The sequence below is a fragment of the Lagenorhynchus albirostris genome, chromosome 4, assembly GCF_949774975.1.
Source record: "Lagenorhynchus albirostris chromosome 4, mLagAlb1.1, whole genome shotgun sequence".
Classification (NCBI taxonomy): Eukaryota; Metazoa; Chordata; class Mammalia; order Artiodactyla; family Delphinidae; genus Lagenorhynchus; species Lagenorhynchus albirostris.
In genome coordinates, this window is record NC_083098.1 from 45,924,499 (window position 1) to 45,941,906 (window position 17,408).

Below are 17,408 nucleotides of genomic sequence, written 5' to 3' on the forward strand. Positions count from 1 at the left end.
AACTTACTCATAATGGGCAACATATGGACACGGTGCATTTCAAAGTAGAACAAAATCCCCTGGGCACTTTAGCAACAAAACCAAGTCACTTATAACTTCAACAGTAGCACTAAGCCAGAAGATAGTATAGAAAATTTAAAGAAACTATGACCCAAAGGTTTTATAGAACAAAGAACTGATTTTCACAAATAAGTCCACAAGCTCTCCTAAACATACAAGGCTTAGAATGCTGCTCCAAAAAGCCCTTCCTTAGACCCCACTACAGAACAAGCTTCAGAACAAAAGTGACTGGTGAGACGCCAGTATTGAGACTCTTATCCCTGCCAGGAGGCAGTGCCAGGATGTTCACTGTACAGCAAACAACACGAAATGCTTCCGTACTGATCTGTTGTCTACCCCTCTCCCCCATGATGACCTACTTCAGCTTCCAGGTGGCCCCAACAGTAGAAACTTCTCAGCCTGCAACTGGTTGAAATTTTGGAGCATTCCAGAAGATGCTGAATTAGGTGTCTTAAGACCAGAGCAAGGGACTTCAGGAATCTACCTGGAGAGAATTTCTTCTGTGATTAAGCCCAAAGGCAAGCCTGTGCACCATGAGGAATCACGTAGGAAGGTATTATGTGAAGGAGTAGAGGCAAAAGAATCTTACCTCTCCCCTATTTATCCTTTTCCTCCTCTAACCACAGGATTGTAAGTGAACCATGTTGAGGCCATGCCCATATCTCTTCAAGTTCCTTTCTACCATTTCTCTACCCTCAGCTCTGCCTCTCATGTGACTTCCAGGGCGAGCTCCTGCATCTCTTCCTGATCACTGGCCTTGGATTATTTCAACTGTTTTGCCTATACACCCAAAGATCTAGATGTCCCTGAGGGTTTATACATTTCAGTCTCCAAATTAAGGGTATATTAACTAATGACTGTCAAAAACGACTTGCAACTGAATGTAACTTGTAGTCTAGTGCTCCCCAACACGATCTAGGTGGATAATACAGAGAACAGGATTTTGCCCGAGATCAGTTGCCCTTGGCTTACGTACTAACCCCTACCCAACTTCTCCATTCCATCACTGATTTCTCCTGGGAATACTTCCATAAGTACTTCTATTCAAATCTTTCAAGGTCTTTTTTCTAAGGAGCCCAAACTAAAATGACATTTCACCTCATTTTAAATTCATGATATTCATGGCACTTCTGGTTTTGGTGATCTGCTTCTTTATTTAGTAGTGTTAGGATTAACACGCTGGGGGTTTCCCCTTCTAGCCCTGGGCTTCAGGGAAACCCTCTATCAGAGGCTGTCAGTGCTCCGCCCACACCTCGTTCAAGCCCCTCCCAATTTCAGGCAGAATAGCTCCTGGTGATTTGACTGCCAACAGCCAGTACTTATGTCTTTGTTGTGGGAGTAAGGGGTTGCCTAAAGGCGGCCCAAGGGCTTGGGGATTTATGTCACCCCAGTGGCAAACTTTATTTCAAAAGGGATAAGTGAGATGATATCAATAGTTTTGTGCTTTCCCTTCACTGGAACAACTGAGGTATGACCAATACTGTCTCCAGAGGTCCTCTGCCATATGCCCATGTTTCCCATTTATGAGACTCTACTGGATTTCACCCCATGTTTTACCTCCCCCTGCCCATCTTACTTCTCTACCTCCCTATGAGGTTTTACCTTATTATATGTCCTGATCCCTCATGAATTCTCACCTTAAGGTCTGCGTCTAGAAAACTCAACACACACTCCAAACTTCTGGCCAGCCCTTTCCCCAGCTAAGTCTTTCACACACAGCACCTGCCTTTCACAAGCTTCCGTGTATTCCACAGCAGTTCCATTCAAGCAGATGCTGCTACCAACCACCTGGTCCATTTACATCTCAGCACCCTCTAGTGGGCTATTTTGACCGCAATGACGTGGCACTAGAAGACATGAGCCATTTTCTCTGGCACCTGGCAAAAGAAAGTTGTGAAGATACCAAAAATATCCTGAAGTTGCTAAGTGAGTCCATCAGCTTCACCCTCTTCCCAGAATGAATGAGGTCACATCCCTTTTACATGGACCAACATCTGAACCTAACACCACCAGATCCACATATCTAAGGCTCCGCAAACCATGAATATGACCATCCCTGTGATTACCTGGAGCACCACTTCCTAGAGGAGGTGAAAGGCCTCAAGGATATAGGTGACCACCTGACCAGAAGGTGCAGACAAGCCTCAGAAAAGGTGAGAGGTACCTTTCTGAGAAATTCAACCTCAGGCATGAATGGGGCCACCTGAGCTCAGCTGCCTTCACTACCAGTTTTCCTGTGTTGACTGTCTCATCCAGGCTCTTAGTGCTTTTGTGTCTCAGGCTAATTGGGTATGTTTCAGCTAGATTCAAATCAACCCTTAAATATCCCCAATATCATCATATCCGTCAAATTATACTCTAAGTTGGAGAAATAGCCATGGAAATGACTACTCTTCCCCATTAGAAAAGCTGTGTTAAGGCATTAAAGCAGGAGACTTGACCTTGTTCCTTTTTCCCCTTCTGGACTTTACAGAAGCCTCTTTGGTAGAAGTGAATTAAGGGAAGATTTGAAACCAAGAGTCTTTGTTTCACCCACAGTGGTTTTTCAGTTAAGTTATGCATTTGGTTTTACATAGAATACCTTTGGCTTAAAGGGATCAAGGATAGTTCTCTACATACAGCAAGTCTGGAGATGGGCAGTTATTGAAGTTCTGCTGCTTAGTGGTATCTTCAAGGACTCTGGCTCTTTCCATCTTCTCTTCTATCATCTTTAGATTGTTGACTTGCCAACATGCTTTTCATTGAGGCACAATAAGGTGCCAAGTGCCAGTTGTCACAATGAGGTTACAGGCACAGAACCAAATCCTTTTCTATTTGATTTTTAATCGACTGAGAACTAGCTTTTGCAGAAGGCTTCCAGTGGCTATATGTTTTGTCTCATTAACTCTTTCTCAGCTCTTCTTGAAGCTAAGTGTAGTGATATTTAGTTTTCACCACCTCTTTTTTGGAGGCAGACAATAAGAGGAGTTAGGTATGACTGCTAGGTTAGCCAGCCGATAACACCACAGAGGTTTTGAACCTAATTTGAAAGCCCCAGGCTTAAAGTAGTAGGATCCAACTCTTCTCCTAGGGCACACATATCCTTACTCTCATTGCTTAGTAACCATTTCTTCAAGGCAAAGGAAGCGCAAGTGCCACAACCACTTATAGACCAATGTCAGTGGACTCTGGGATGCTGGCGACTAGGTCCAGCACAAGGCACAACATACTCCCTCCCTCTTCCACCCCTGGGAGATCAGCTTTGAAACGTTTGCCCAGAAAGCCCCGAATCAGAAAAGGAACTCTAAACAGTGATATTGCCCATACTTTGTTTCAACTGACTCCTGACCCAACAAGGACAGTCACAAGCACAGCTGCCATTTCCACATAAAATATTGCCTAAGGATCACGCGTGAAAGTACGAAGCCCACATCATGGACTCCAGGCCCACCAGAAGGCCCACAGCAGAAAATAAGAGGGAATTACTTCCTGCTACTTCCTCCACTCTTCACCAGGACTGCCTGAGTAACCTCATGCCCAACTCTGTTTATATCTCCACAGGCAAAGACAAACAATTCAGGGTTTTGCTACTATACCTCATACAGGCCAAGCAGCCACGCCCCACACTGCTGCTTTACCTGGATGTTGATGAGCTACTGAAGACAACATCAGCCTTAGGGCCAAGACCTGCTCAAACACCAGGGTGACAGGCCTTCCATGGGCTCATACGCTTTTGGTCATATTTCAACAGGAGGTTCCTCAGTGGTAGAATTCCACTTGAACCTGACAGTAGGTGGATGTCTGACCACTACACTCAAGGTCAGACTGAGCTCCAAGCCAGCTAGCTAACTTAGAGGGGTTAGACATGATCTCCCCACTTCCTTATGGAGGTAGAAGAAATCTGAGCAGGTGAACTATCAGCTCATTACAGATTATAGTTCAAGTTGTCTCCAAATCTGGGAGGTTTCCTTTAGATACATGGTGGTACAACCTACTGCTGGTTATCTGATATTCATTTTCTTCTTCCTTTTAGTAAGAGTCCCCCAGGTTTAGGTAAGCACACAATCCCCCAGCTAAGATTATACGATGAGCTTTTTTATTCAACTAGTTGTGACCATGCAACTAGATACTGGGCAATGGGATGTTGACAGAAATTAAGTGCAAGTGTCATCATGCCTTTAGAAAAGAAGCTGCAGACCTGCCACCTTCTTTGGGTTCCCTTTTGGCTGTCTGGAAAACAGATGGTGGTCATGACGAGTCATCTTTGACAACCCAGAGAAACAGCTTGGAGGATGCTTCATCAAAAAGATAGACAGATCCCAAATCTATGATTGGCCCTGAAGAACAAAACCACCCTACGGAGTAACTACTAACAAACTTTCATGACAATGTTTTCCCTCATAAATTTTACATCTGTTAAGGTGGCCGAATATGAAAGTGACCGAATACGAATATCCTAAGATGAATGGATACACAATGCTATCTACCCACTTTTTCGATGCAAGTCACCCAAAGAAGCAATCTTCTCCAGTACAATACTCCAATAAGGGCAATGGACCAACTCCACCTTTTGAAAAGTTGCTCTACTCTAGAACCTCCTACAGCAATCAGAACAGATCCTTCCACAGAGATTAGTGTTGTCACCTTTAGTTCTTACAAGTACTTCCTGACACAGAGATTTCAATAAAACCGTACTTCTTCCGGCCAGTTCTTTGTTTAGATAGTAGTGATACCATAAGTTGCATTCTGGAGTAGATACAGAAAGGAAAAAACGTGCAAGATATTGCTTACTGTAGAATCTAAAAGTCAAATACATTGAAGCAGAGAGTAGAACAGTGGTTACCAGGGACAGGAAGGTAGGGAAAAATCGGGATTTGTTAATCAAAGGGTACAAAGTTGTAGCTCTGTCAGGTAAGTCTAGAGAAAATGTACAGCCTGATGACTAATACTGTATTGAATACTGGAAATTTGCTGAGGGCATTAAGTGCTCTCATCACAAAATAAAAGGATAGTTATGTGAGACGATATGTTAATTAGCTTGACTGTAATCATCTTTTCACTGTATTTATGTATCAATTTGCTGTACACCTTAATTTTTTTAATGAAAAGGGATGAATTTTAGGGCCCATATGGATCACCCAGGCAGCTGGGCTTCCTGCTACCATCTCCCAAACCATGTTAGTAAAGATGATAAAAATGAGGGAGGCCTTGAAGAAATATTCCCAACCGTTATTGACCAGGCCCTGTTATCCTAGTGAACACCAGGGATTTAATTGCAGCTCCACTGAACAGATGGGAAATTTCAACATTGAAGGTCACAGAAAGACAAGTCTGGAGTAAGGAGAGAAACCCCTCAAAATCCACAAAGACTTGAATGCTGAAGAACACAAAGCTAAGGAGAAACAATGGTCAGGCCACAGGGGAAGAATCTAAGCACCTGTCCCCAAGACCTATTGTTCATCTAAACCCAAGTGGTAGAAAGTGCCAAGTCTCAGCACCTCAGATTGTAGCCAAGCAGGAGCTAGGCCGCATATGCAAACCCCAGGAAGACCTCACAGGTCAAAGTGAAGAAACAGCGAAAGGAACACCATGACCTTCTCCCCAAAAGTTACCAGACCTACTGGTTCTCAGTCTTGCCTCTTTCAGTCTTCATATCCAGCCATCCCCAGGCCTTTAGAGTCCTTGCCGTGGTGCGAGTGCCTACCACATACCCCCATGGGCAGCACCAACATTGCAGACTGTTCACATGACTCCTTCCATGAGCACCTGCCCCTTTCCAGACTGCTTCCAAAACCCTTCTGTGGTAGGTAGAATAATGGCCCCTAAAAGGTTTACATCCTAACTCCCAGAACTTATATATTATGATTACATAACAGAAATGAATATTATATATGGAACCAAGGTTACTAATCAGTTGATCACAAAATAGGAAGACTATCCCAGTAGGACCAGTATAGTCATAAGGGTCTTTAAACATGGGCAAGGAAGACAGAAGAGTCAGTTCTAGGGTGAAGTGACATAAGAACGGCTTTGCTAGCCATCACTGGTTGTAGAAGGAAGGGGGCCATGAGCCAAGATATACAGGCAGCCTGTAGTAGCTGGAGAAATGGAATGAATATCCCATCCAGATGCCCTAGGAGAGTATGCAGTACTGCCTACAACTCCACTTTGAGACTCAATTCAGATCTGAATAGATAATGTCTCCTATTTTCAGTCTTAATAGTAGTTTGTTACAGCAGCAATAGGAAATTAGTATCTTTTCTATTAGGACTCGGTAATCCATACAAAGAACCTGGAGTGCAGGGGAAAGCCTTCTGAGCTCAAGTTTTCTGCTAAGGAATGACTAGCTCCACTCTCTACATCCCAGCGGTACCAAGCTGGTAGCGCGCTCGACAATGGGAAAATTGTAACCGTTACCACCATCAGGACTACCTCTTGAAGATGATCAGACTCACAAGCAAGGGCACCATTCAATGAGCTTCCAGCTGCAGCGCTGCAGGATCTGCCTAGATTCCAGCCTAGATTCTTCTTCCCAGGGAGCAATTGGCCAAAGACTGAGCACAGGGCAGTACTGGGGCCTCACCATTTCCACCCAAATCCAAGTTTCCTCCCCTGGTCATCTCTGTACAACATCTCCCTCTTAGAATGGCCGAGACTCTACCGCAGAGCTGTGCTGCAGTCTCCGGCTCTTTCTGTCCTTCCCCTTCTTTCTCGGGTGTTACAATGACGTGTAAAGATTTTTTCAGCCTGCCCCTTCCATCTGCCTCCTTTTTCCCCCTGGCTTTATGCCCACTAAGTCTCTTGGGTTTTCAACTCCAAAGGACCCAAACTTGACAGCAGTAGAAGTTCCTCCTCCTACGAGGACTGCCTGCCTGTGAGGGCATGCCCTCTAGACCTGCATTCAGTGCTCTACCGCATACGGAGATATGCAAAATAGAATCCAACAGTTCTGTCCTCATGCCTCAAACAAGTCAAGAAATTGGCCATAGTCCATAGTTAAAGGTCACACGCTTGTTGTGGATGAGTTTTAGGAAGTACAAGATGCCGTTAAAAACGGTACTATCCCCCAAGAAACTGGGATCTCATTCTACTCCTTCCTGGGACTGGCAGCTTTAAAATATCTCAACCCCACGGGCTTGAAGACAGAAATGCTCTCTAGCAGATAACTGCCTGTGGTTTACTGAAGCAGCTTCACAGGACAATTAAAGCTTCCTGCTCCTGCCCCCCGCCACCTCAAGAGGTACTAGCTCTGGTCACAAGCTTCTCTAAGCTTGTCCCAGGAGGTCCCTCTTGACCCTCAGCCTTTCTCACTTCTTCCACGATGGGGGAGTCCTCCCGCAACGGTACCTCAGATATCTTGCCACTGTATTCCCTCTTGCCTAGACTTGGCCACAGCAGAGGTATTCTTGCAAGTATTTCATTTTTGCCCTCAATTTAACCCACCCAATCTGACATTCCCCCTTAGGGCAGAAACCCAAGTCTCTAAGAGCTTGGAGAGGGTCTTTCCTCTGAACAACCCCTGATGTCGACTCTGCTGTTATGAATTTACTTCTGACAGTTAAGAACTAAACATATAGTACGGGCAGTGGAGCTGTGAACACCACCTTGAAGCCACACACTAGCACGGGAAGCTGTTCAACATCCCAAGACCTTCTGAAAAGACCAGACCCAGCCGGTAAGTCTATTCTCCCAGGAGATTCGAGTCAGATCCTATCCTGGGAAGCCAGGCCCACTGTGTGCCCACACCAGTTTAACTGGGAAGAAATACTGCTCTAGAATTTCTGTGATAGAGAACCACGGAATTTGACAGGCTCCATTGCCCAAGAACACTAGACTCACCTCCATACGCAGGAGGATCAGGCTGAGCTCAGGTCCGTCTGACCACCCCTTTAGAGTAACGGCCGGGGAGAGCGGTCTTCCCCACCATGAAGGGGAGCTGACCCTGCTGCTCTACTGGTGCCACACGTTGTCAAGAGCACCTGGGAGACTGGAAACCCTTAGCCTGCCCTCAACTCTTCTGCATGCTGGTGTGGAGCCAGGGATACAGGACCAGCAGCAGCACGTGGCTGGTGGGTCTCCGTAGGCTGTCTGGTCATGGCACCGCAGCACTTCAGATGCCAGGTCAGACTACCTTGGTGACACTGGATCAGAAGAACCAAGCTTGGGAGAAATAGTCCCCCTGAACCAGGCTGAGTGAGCCTTTTGCCATAAGGTGGAGGAAGCCGGCTTGGTTAGCATTTTCCCCCACACAAACTGGAAAGGGCACTGCTCTGAAAACTAAAGAGGACGGCTCAGCTACATATGCCCCATGAATTGTTCCCCATCTCATTAACCCAATTCTTCTTCTTCCCTTGGATAAGACAGGTGATAGGAAAAGACTAGAGAAGGACTTCCCCATATTTCAAAGAGGAAAAGAATTCTACTTCACAGGGACAGCAAAGCTACACTGTGAGCCAGATTGTTTTTTTTCCAGTCTCCCAACTCACTTGCCCAAACCCACTTCCCATTCCAAGGGACCCCTTCAAGGTACTCCAGTTACATGTCCCAGTGGATACTGGGAAAGCAACACTGACATTACCCACCCACAGAAGATACAGTGTGAACTTCAAGCAGCCAGCTGTGTCTTGTCCTAGTCTCCAAAACAAACAAAGCCCTTAAGCCTTTTTCTAGGACTTGCCAACTCCCTAACAAAGGTTTTCCCCACTCTTTAAAGAGATTGACAACTACAGATAAGAACCCTGTATATTTGTTATGTGGGCCAAGACTGATTTCCTTTCTTTTTTTGAATAGACTAATAGTAAACTGGGTAACTTTACTAGTTTTTTCCTTGAATTTGTTCTTATTTAAGGAACCCACAGTTGATTCTTACAAAATATAGCAAGGCAAAAAAAACTTGTTGAAAACAATTTTTCAACAATCATGCTACCATGCTTCAGTGTTAGCAACTTTTTCCTATGATATATCCCCAACTCTATTTCCTTTCCCTTAATCTAAACCTTGACGGTGCCAATTAGGAGTTTTATCCCTCTAGTAAAATGCGGTCATCTATGACATCTAAAGATATGACAAGACCAGTCAGTCAGCACCACAAGAAATACATGACCAAGTAGGTACAAAGTAGGCTTCTCCCTGCCACTCCACTGCATACTCAATTCTATGTGGTCTCTGGCACCATCTAAAGCAATGATCATGGCCTCAATACCCCCCAGCTCCCATGTATCCAGTGTTTCACTGTTGTCCTTCCCAGAGAATGTAGGAGTCCCATCCTTTCTTTCCCCCTAAAAACAAAGAAACAAGAATTGATTCAGGCAGCCCTCAAATCCTTGCTTTTCGGGAGCCAGCTAGAGTGAGACAGAGTCCCCTTGAGGACAACTGTAATTCCATGTCTCTTCTCTAGACACAGACTTGAACAAAAGGCAACCCTTTTGATAAGAAGGACCTAAGGATCTCTGGCCAGCTTAGGCTCAGGTGTCAATTCTGATAGTGACCATAACTGTGTCCCAACTTCAATGTTTAAATTGTCATTTGAAGACAGGTTGAGAAAGCCCAACATAGAAAAGAGATCCAGTCACAGCAGTTCTTGTACAGGCAAGCATGGAGAAGGTCCCAGAGCCTGTGTCTGGGTACACCTGTTAGAACTCATACCCATTATTTTATCAAAGACCTCTGGGCAAGGTCCAATGACTAAGATGTGACTTAAATCGAAATGGTACATTACAAGGTCAAGACAGTGCTTTTTGGTTTCCATACCTTCTTTCCCTGATTATCAATCCCACCAAAAGACTCCCAAGATCGACTCAATTTGAGTAGTTGAGAATGTATCTAATCCCACCTTTAACCTTCTCATTTCATACACAAAATGAACCTCAGAAGTAGCAACCTACCCAGATAATAACTGGGTCATGGTGGTGGTCAGTGGTAGAACAAGTTGCACCAGTGTCGGTCAGGACACGAAGCTCTGCCTTGGGAACAGCCACTGCTCCTGGGTAGATTGCATGGTCCATTGCCACAGTCCTGGAAGACTCGGGATCTAAGCAAGGACCCAGTTCTTGGGACTGCTGTTCAAAGAAACAGAAGAAAAGAGCTTAGAAAATGGCAGGAACAAGGGATCAGTCACTAAAATTTGATAGCAGTCAGCATAGGACCAATAACAGATCTGACTTAAAGCTAAGTGACCATTGCTGGCCTGTTACACCATAAAAAATAGAACTGACACTAGATCCCGAGTTAGAGCTAAGAAGCTTTACCTGTGAAGATGGGATGCTCTGGACACAAGCCAAGCAGGTCACCTTTCCAGCCAATGTCCCTCCATCTACCCACTAGCAATAATTATTCGTGTTTAAGAATGACCTTCAGATTTCCCCAGCATGCAGACTGTAGTCTGAAATATGTGTTTCTAGCAAGTTCTCTTCATCTTCAGAGAGATTTTCTCCAATCAGAAGAACACCTTTGAGCAAAGCTTCCTACCTAGCAAGCCACAGGATAGCAGGTTATGTTGATAGGTGTACGACACAGCTCTCATTCCTCAGGAGGGCTGGGGCCTTCAGCCATCTAGCTTCCAATCCCCTCCAGTGTGTGAGTTATACAAGCGAAACTGTAATCATTAAATCCATTTCACCTGGAACCTGCCTTCACTAATCAAGGTGGTTTAACTGTTGCTACAAAAGACTTGCATGTCCTCCAAGTGGCACAATGCCTAAATAAGATGTTGTTTGCCCGAATTTTTTTCTCCAGGAACTTAGAGGCAGCTGTGTCTAGTTCAAGCTGATCCAGCTAAGACTGGATGGGAACCACCGACCCTCCAACTGGGCATGCGCAAGTGTGCGCTTGGTGACCTTTTGACATCAGAGGGCTGAAAACTCCACCTTCAGGTCATTCTAAGCACCTCCAGTTTTAATGTGCAGAGGCCTGTAGCTTAGTTACTCCCGCTCAGGACTACAATTACCATACTTTTCCCCAATCACCTTTCCCCATGCAACTCATACTCCAAGCCTCAGACCGCTCTGCTTCTTTATTCTTCATCCTATAAATACCCCGAGCCCCTTGCCTTCAGGGAGGTATGTGAGATGTGTTCTCCCATCTCCTCACTTGGCTGCCTTGTGGATACACCCTCTCTTTGCTGCCAATCTAGGAGTAACTGCATTTTGGCTTGATACCTGAGCATCTGGCAAGATGCACCTGATTCCGTAACACCAATATTTTCCAATGGAAAATGATGAGAAAGTGTGGTGCTAGAAATACTCTGCTGTGGGACTCTGTTCCACAGTTCTGTGAGCAGCTTGTTATAAACATCTCCTGTGCAGCTCTGGATTTTAGCCATTCTTTCTCACCTCTCTTCCCTTTACTATCAAAGAACCTCATCTTAGAAAACTATTGTTGCAGAATACAAGTCCTGTCTCAGGCCAACTTCTGAAAAGAATTTTGTTGTCCTATGCAAAATATCCTCTATACACTAGTCCCAGCAGCTCTATTTCCAACCAGACAACTGAGGCTTGGGGAGGGTGAGTGATTTGCCAACAGGCTACACAGCCAGAAGATGGAAGATCTGGAACTCCAGCTCAGGCCAGGGCGCTAAGTCTGTCCTCATCACTACATTATGTTGCCTCCTTGCAGAGCTCAGACTATTCCTATGGAAAAGCAGCATCTCAAGAATTCCTATGTAGAATGGGTTTAGAGAATAATAGCCTGGTCTGCAGGGAAGTGCACTCATGGCTTGAAACCAAGTTAACATAAAACCATATTAAGCAAGAACCAGAGTGTGGGGTATGGTGGGAGAAAGGTGACTAGGACTCAGCCACCCCTTGGCATAGTCACTTAAGGGAATTTGGAGACATGGCATCAAGTGCAGTGACTTCTAGGATTTAGCCACTTCTGAATCTTTCCTTAGGGAAATCCTGGCAACTTCAGTTCTCCAGTTTTAAAGGTCCATCTCATATTTTCTTCCTCAGCCACAGAAAACTCCAAAAGCTATAGCTCCAACAGTGGACATCATTTATTCATAACCTGCCTTCCTCCAACGGTGTTTTGAAATAACCTGATTGACAGAATGCTCTAGTAAGTGAACAGATAAGGGGGCTGTCCATTCTCTCTGTTCTCCAAACCGTACCAACAACCTTTAAAAACTCCTAAACATCAAAATGGGTATCAGTTACACATAAGAACAGCAAAAACAAAAGTTAGACTCTTGAAGGACTAAGTTATTACATGTTACATAATTTGATCAGTGAAACAGGAGCTCTTGATGTTGCCCATCTGCAAAACAATCAAAAACCTTTTGAATTAGAAGATCCTGAATTTAGCTTTTTATCAAGAGACCCATGCAGGCAAATTCAGACCTGGAATCCATTCACCTTGAAGGTAACCATAGCTTTACAGGATATACTTGTAATTGGCTAGTGATAAAGGATTTAAGGTATATTTTTAGTACAGCATCTAGTGATTATTTTGGCTAGGTTAAATAACCCCTGAGACTGCTGTGATGGCTTTAAAATCCTCCATTCTGATCAACATGCCTATAGGAGATTAGTCTCCCTACTAGGAGAGTTATTAAAATGTAGTCTAGTAGTTTAGTTATATTATCCCTTGTGAGCAGCACTGCTGTCAATCCAACATAGATTTAGTAAGTTAAGAAGGAAACTGATTTGTCATTTAAAACTGAGCACTTGAAGTACTGACGTTCAGTACTCATTCTACATACCATTTCATGCAGTAAGTTATACTACACTTTCACTCTTGATAACACCTGTGATTCTGATTGTAATTTTCAGTCACCATTTAAAAATATATATTTTATAAATATAAAATTTGTATTTCTTCCTCTTTTATTTTGATTGTCAAAATGTAATTTTGTGTCTATTAAGTCTAGTAAGACTTGGCTTCTATTCTTCTGATAATTCACTCTTACTCTATATTAAGAAGTGCTGACCCATGACAGATTAGAAGTAAACCAGTCCTACACCAGATAGTCTGAGATGCTTTCATCTGGGCCACAACAGCCTTGCAACTAATGATAAAATTACTGCCTAGAAAATTAACCATTTTACTCCTGTCATCCCATTAGGTCCAGGTTTTAAAACTTCCACTTCAAAATAAGGAAGTTGGGGAGAAAGGGTTTTTTTCAAGACGAGTCAGAAGCCAGTGTACTTGGCCCCAACCAGCCCCAAATTTCCAGCTCTACCCATTCTCAGATATTTTGAGCAAATGAGAACAAAACAGCTAGCCTTGGGTGGGAGGTATGGAGGAACGGTGTTGATAAGTATTAATACCAGCTCTAAAAGCATCACCCTGGGTAAGAGACCCACACTCGGGGAGGCCCAAACAATAAACACTGTGGCAAATAAGTCTCAAAGTAAGACCACAGGGAGATGACCTAATGGGGTCTAACCTCAGCCCCATGTTTTTGGAACCTTGGCCTCCATTCAAGGATCTAACACAGGGTCTTGCTAGTTAAGCAAGACAGGGCACAACCACAAATTACAGCCTTAAACACATCCAACAGGGGGCACTTAATAATCATAGAAAAAGGAAAGTTTGACTAAGTTGTGAAACCTTGACTGCTTCTGCTAACTTGCCTGAAAAACGAACTGAAAGTGTGGATACTCCCACTTTAAAGAGAGAGTGAGAAGCAAGAAGAACTACAATCCTGCAGCCTGTGGAACAAAAACCACATTCACAGAAAGATACACAAGAAGAAAAGGCAGAGGGCTATGTACCAGATGAAGGAACAAGATAAAACCCCAGAAAAACAACTAAATGAAGTGGAGATAGGCAACCTTCCAGAAAAAGAATTCAGAATAATGATAGTGTAGATGATCCGGGACCTCGGAAAAACATTGGAGGCAAAGATTGAGAAGATGCAAGAAATGTTTAACAAAGACCTCTCAGAATTAAAGAACAAACAAACAGAGATGAACAATACAATAACTGAAATGAAAACTACACTAGAAGGAATCAATAGCAGAATAACTGAGGCAGAAGAATGGATAAGTGACCTGGAAGACAGAATGGTGGAATTCACTGTTGTGGAAAAGAATAAAGAAAAAAGAATGAAGACAGCCTAAGAGACCTCTGGGACAACGTTAAACGCAACAACATTCACATTATAGGGGTCCCAGAAGGAGAAGAGAGAGAGAAAGGACCAGAGAAAATATTTGAAGAGATTATAGTCAAAAACTTCCCTAACATGGGAAAGGAAAAAGCCACCCAAGTCCAGGAAGCGCAGCGAGTCCCATACAGGATAAATGCAAGGAGAAACACGCCAAGACACATAGTTATCAAATTGACAAAAATTAAACACAAAGAAAAATTATTGAAAGCAGCAAGGGAAAAATGAAAAATAACATACAAGGGAACCCCCATAAGGTTAACAGCTGATTTCTCAGCAGAAACTCTACAAGCCAGAAGGGAGTGGCATGATATACTTAAAATGATGAAAGGGGAGAAACCACAACCAAGATTACTCTACCAAGCAAGGATCTCATTCAGATTCGATGGAGAAATCAAAAGCTTTACAGACAAGCAAAGGCTAAGAGAATTCAGCACCACCAAACCAGCTCTACAGCAAATGCTAAACGAACTTCTCTAAGTGGGAAACACAAGAGAAGAAAAGGATCTACAAAAACAAACCCAAAACAATTAAGAAAATGGTCATAGGAACATACATATTGATAATTACCTTAAGCGTGAATGGATTAAATGCTCCAACCAAAAGACACAGGCTTGCTGAATGGATACAAAAAGAAGACACATATATATGCTGTCTACAAGAGACCCACTTGAGACCTAGGGACACATACAGACTGAAAGTGAGGGGATGGAAAAAGATATTCTATGCAAATAGAAATCAAAAGAAAGCTGGAGTAGCTATACTCATATCAGATAAAATAGACTTCAAAATAAAGAATGTTACAAGAGACAAGGAAGGACACTACATAATGATCAAGGAATCAATCCAAGAAGAAGATATAACAATTATAAATATATATGCACCCAACATAGGAGCACCTCAATCCATAAGGCAACTGCTAACAGCTATAAAAGAGGAAATCGACAGTAACACAATAATAGTGGGGGACTTTAACACCTCACTTACCCCAATGGACAGATCATCCAAAATGAAAATAAATAAAGAAGCAGAAGTTTTAAATGACACAATAGACCAGATAAATTGATATTTATAGGACATTCCATCCAAAAACAGCAGATTATACTTTCTTCTCAAGTGCCCATGGAACATCCTCCAGGACAGATCACATCTTGGGTCACAAATCAAGCCTCAGTAAATTTAAGAAAACTGAAATCATATCAAGCATCTTTTCTGACGACAACGCTATCAGATTAGAAATCAATTACAGGGAAAAAACGTAAAAAGCACAAACACATGGAGGCTAAGCAATACATTACTAAATAACCAAGAGATCACTGAAGAAATCAAAGAGGAAATCAAAAAAAGAAAACCTAGAGACAAATAACAATGAAAACACGACGAACCAAAACCTATGGGATGCAGCAAAAGCAGTTCTAAGAGGGAAGTTTACACTACACAAGCCTACCTCAAGAAACAAGAAAACTCTCAAGCAAACAATCTAACCTTACACCTAAAGGAACTAAAGAAAGAAGAATAAACAAAACCCAAAGTTAGAAGGAAGGAAATCATAAAGATCAGAGCAGAAATAAATGAAATAGAAACAAAGAAAACAATAGCAAAGATCAATAAAACTAAAAGCTGGTTCTTTAAGATAAACAAAATTGATAAACCATTAGACTCATCAGGAAGAAGAGGGAGAGGACTCAAATCAATAAAACTAGAAATGAAAAAAAAGTTACAACAGACAATGCAGAAACACAAAGCATCCTAAGACACTACTACAAGCAACGCTAAGCCAATAAAATGGACAACCTGGAAGAAATGGACAAATTCTTAGAAAGGTATAACCTTCCAAGGCTGAACCAGGAAGAAATAGAAAATATGAACAGACCAATCACAACTAATGAAATTGAAACTATGAATAAAAATCTTCCAACAAACAAAAGTCCAGGACCAGATGGCTTCACAGGTGAATTCAATCAAATATTTAGAGAAGAGCTAACACCCATCCTTCTCAATCACTTCCAAAAAATTGCAGAGGAAGGAATACTCCCAAACTCATTCTTTGAGGCCACCATCACCCTGATACCAAAATGAGTCAAAGACACTACAAAAAAAGAAAATTACAGACCAATATCACTGATGAATATAGACTCAAAACTCCTTAACAAAATACTAGCAAACAGAATCCAACAACACATTAAAAGGATCATACACCATGATCAAGTGGGATTTAGCCCAGGGATCCAGGGATTCTTTAATATATGCAAATCAATCAATGTGATACACCATATTAACAAACTGAAGAATAAAAACCATATGATCATCTCAATAGATGCAGAAAAGGCTTTTGACAAAACTCAACACTGATTTATGATAAAAACTCTACAGAAAGTGGGCATAGAGGGAACCTACCTCAACATAATAAAGGCCATATATGACAAACCCACAGCAAACATCATTCTCAATGGTGAAAAACTGAAAGCATTTCCTCTAAGATCAGGAAAAAGACAAGGATGTCCACTCTCACCACTATTATTCAACATAGTTTTGGAAGTCCTAGCCCCAGCAATCAGAGAAGAAAAAGAAATGAAAGGAATACAAACTGGAAAAGAAGAAGTAAAACTGTCACTGTTTGCAGATGACATGATACTATACATAGAGAATCCTAAAAATGCCACCAGAAAACTACTAGAGCTAATCAACGAATTTGGTAAAGTTTCAGGATACAAAATTAATGCACAGAAATCTCTTGCATTCCTATATACTAATGATGAAAAATCTGAAAGAGAAATTATGGAAACACTCCCATTTACCATTGCAACAAAAAGAATAAAATACCTAGGAATGAACCTACCTAGGGAAATAAAAGACCTGTATGCATAGAACTATAAGACACTGATGAAAGAAATTAAAGATGATACCAACAGATGGAGAGAAATACCATGTTCTTGGATTGGAAGAATCAATATTGTGAAAACGACTATACTACCCAAAGCAATCTACAGGTTCAATGCAATCCCTATCAAATTACCAATGGCATTTTTTATGGAACTAGAACAAATCATCTCAAAATTTCTATGGAGACAAAGAAGACCCCGAATAGCCAAAGCAGTCTTGAGGGAAAAAAACGGAGCTGGAGGAATCAGACTCCCTGACTTCAGACTATACTACAAAGCTACAGTAATCAAGACAATATGGTACTGGCACAAAAACAGAAACATAGATCAATGAAACAAGATAGAAAGCCCAAAGATAAACCCCACACACCTATAGTCAACTA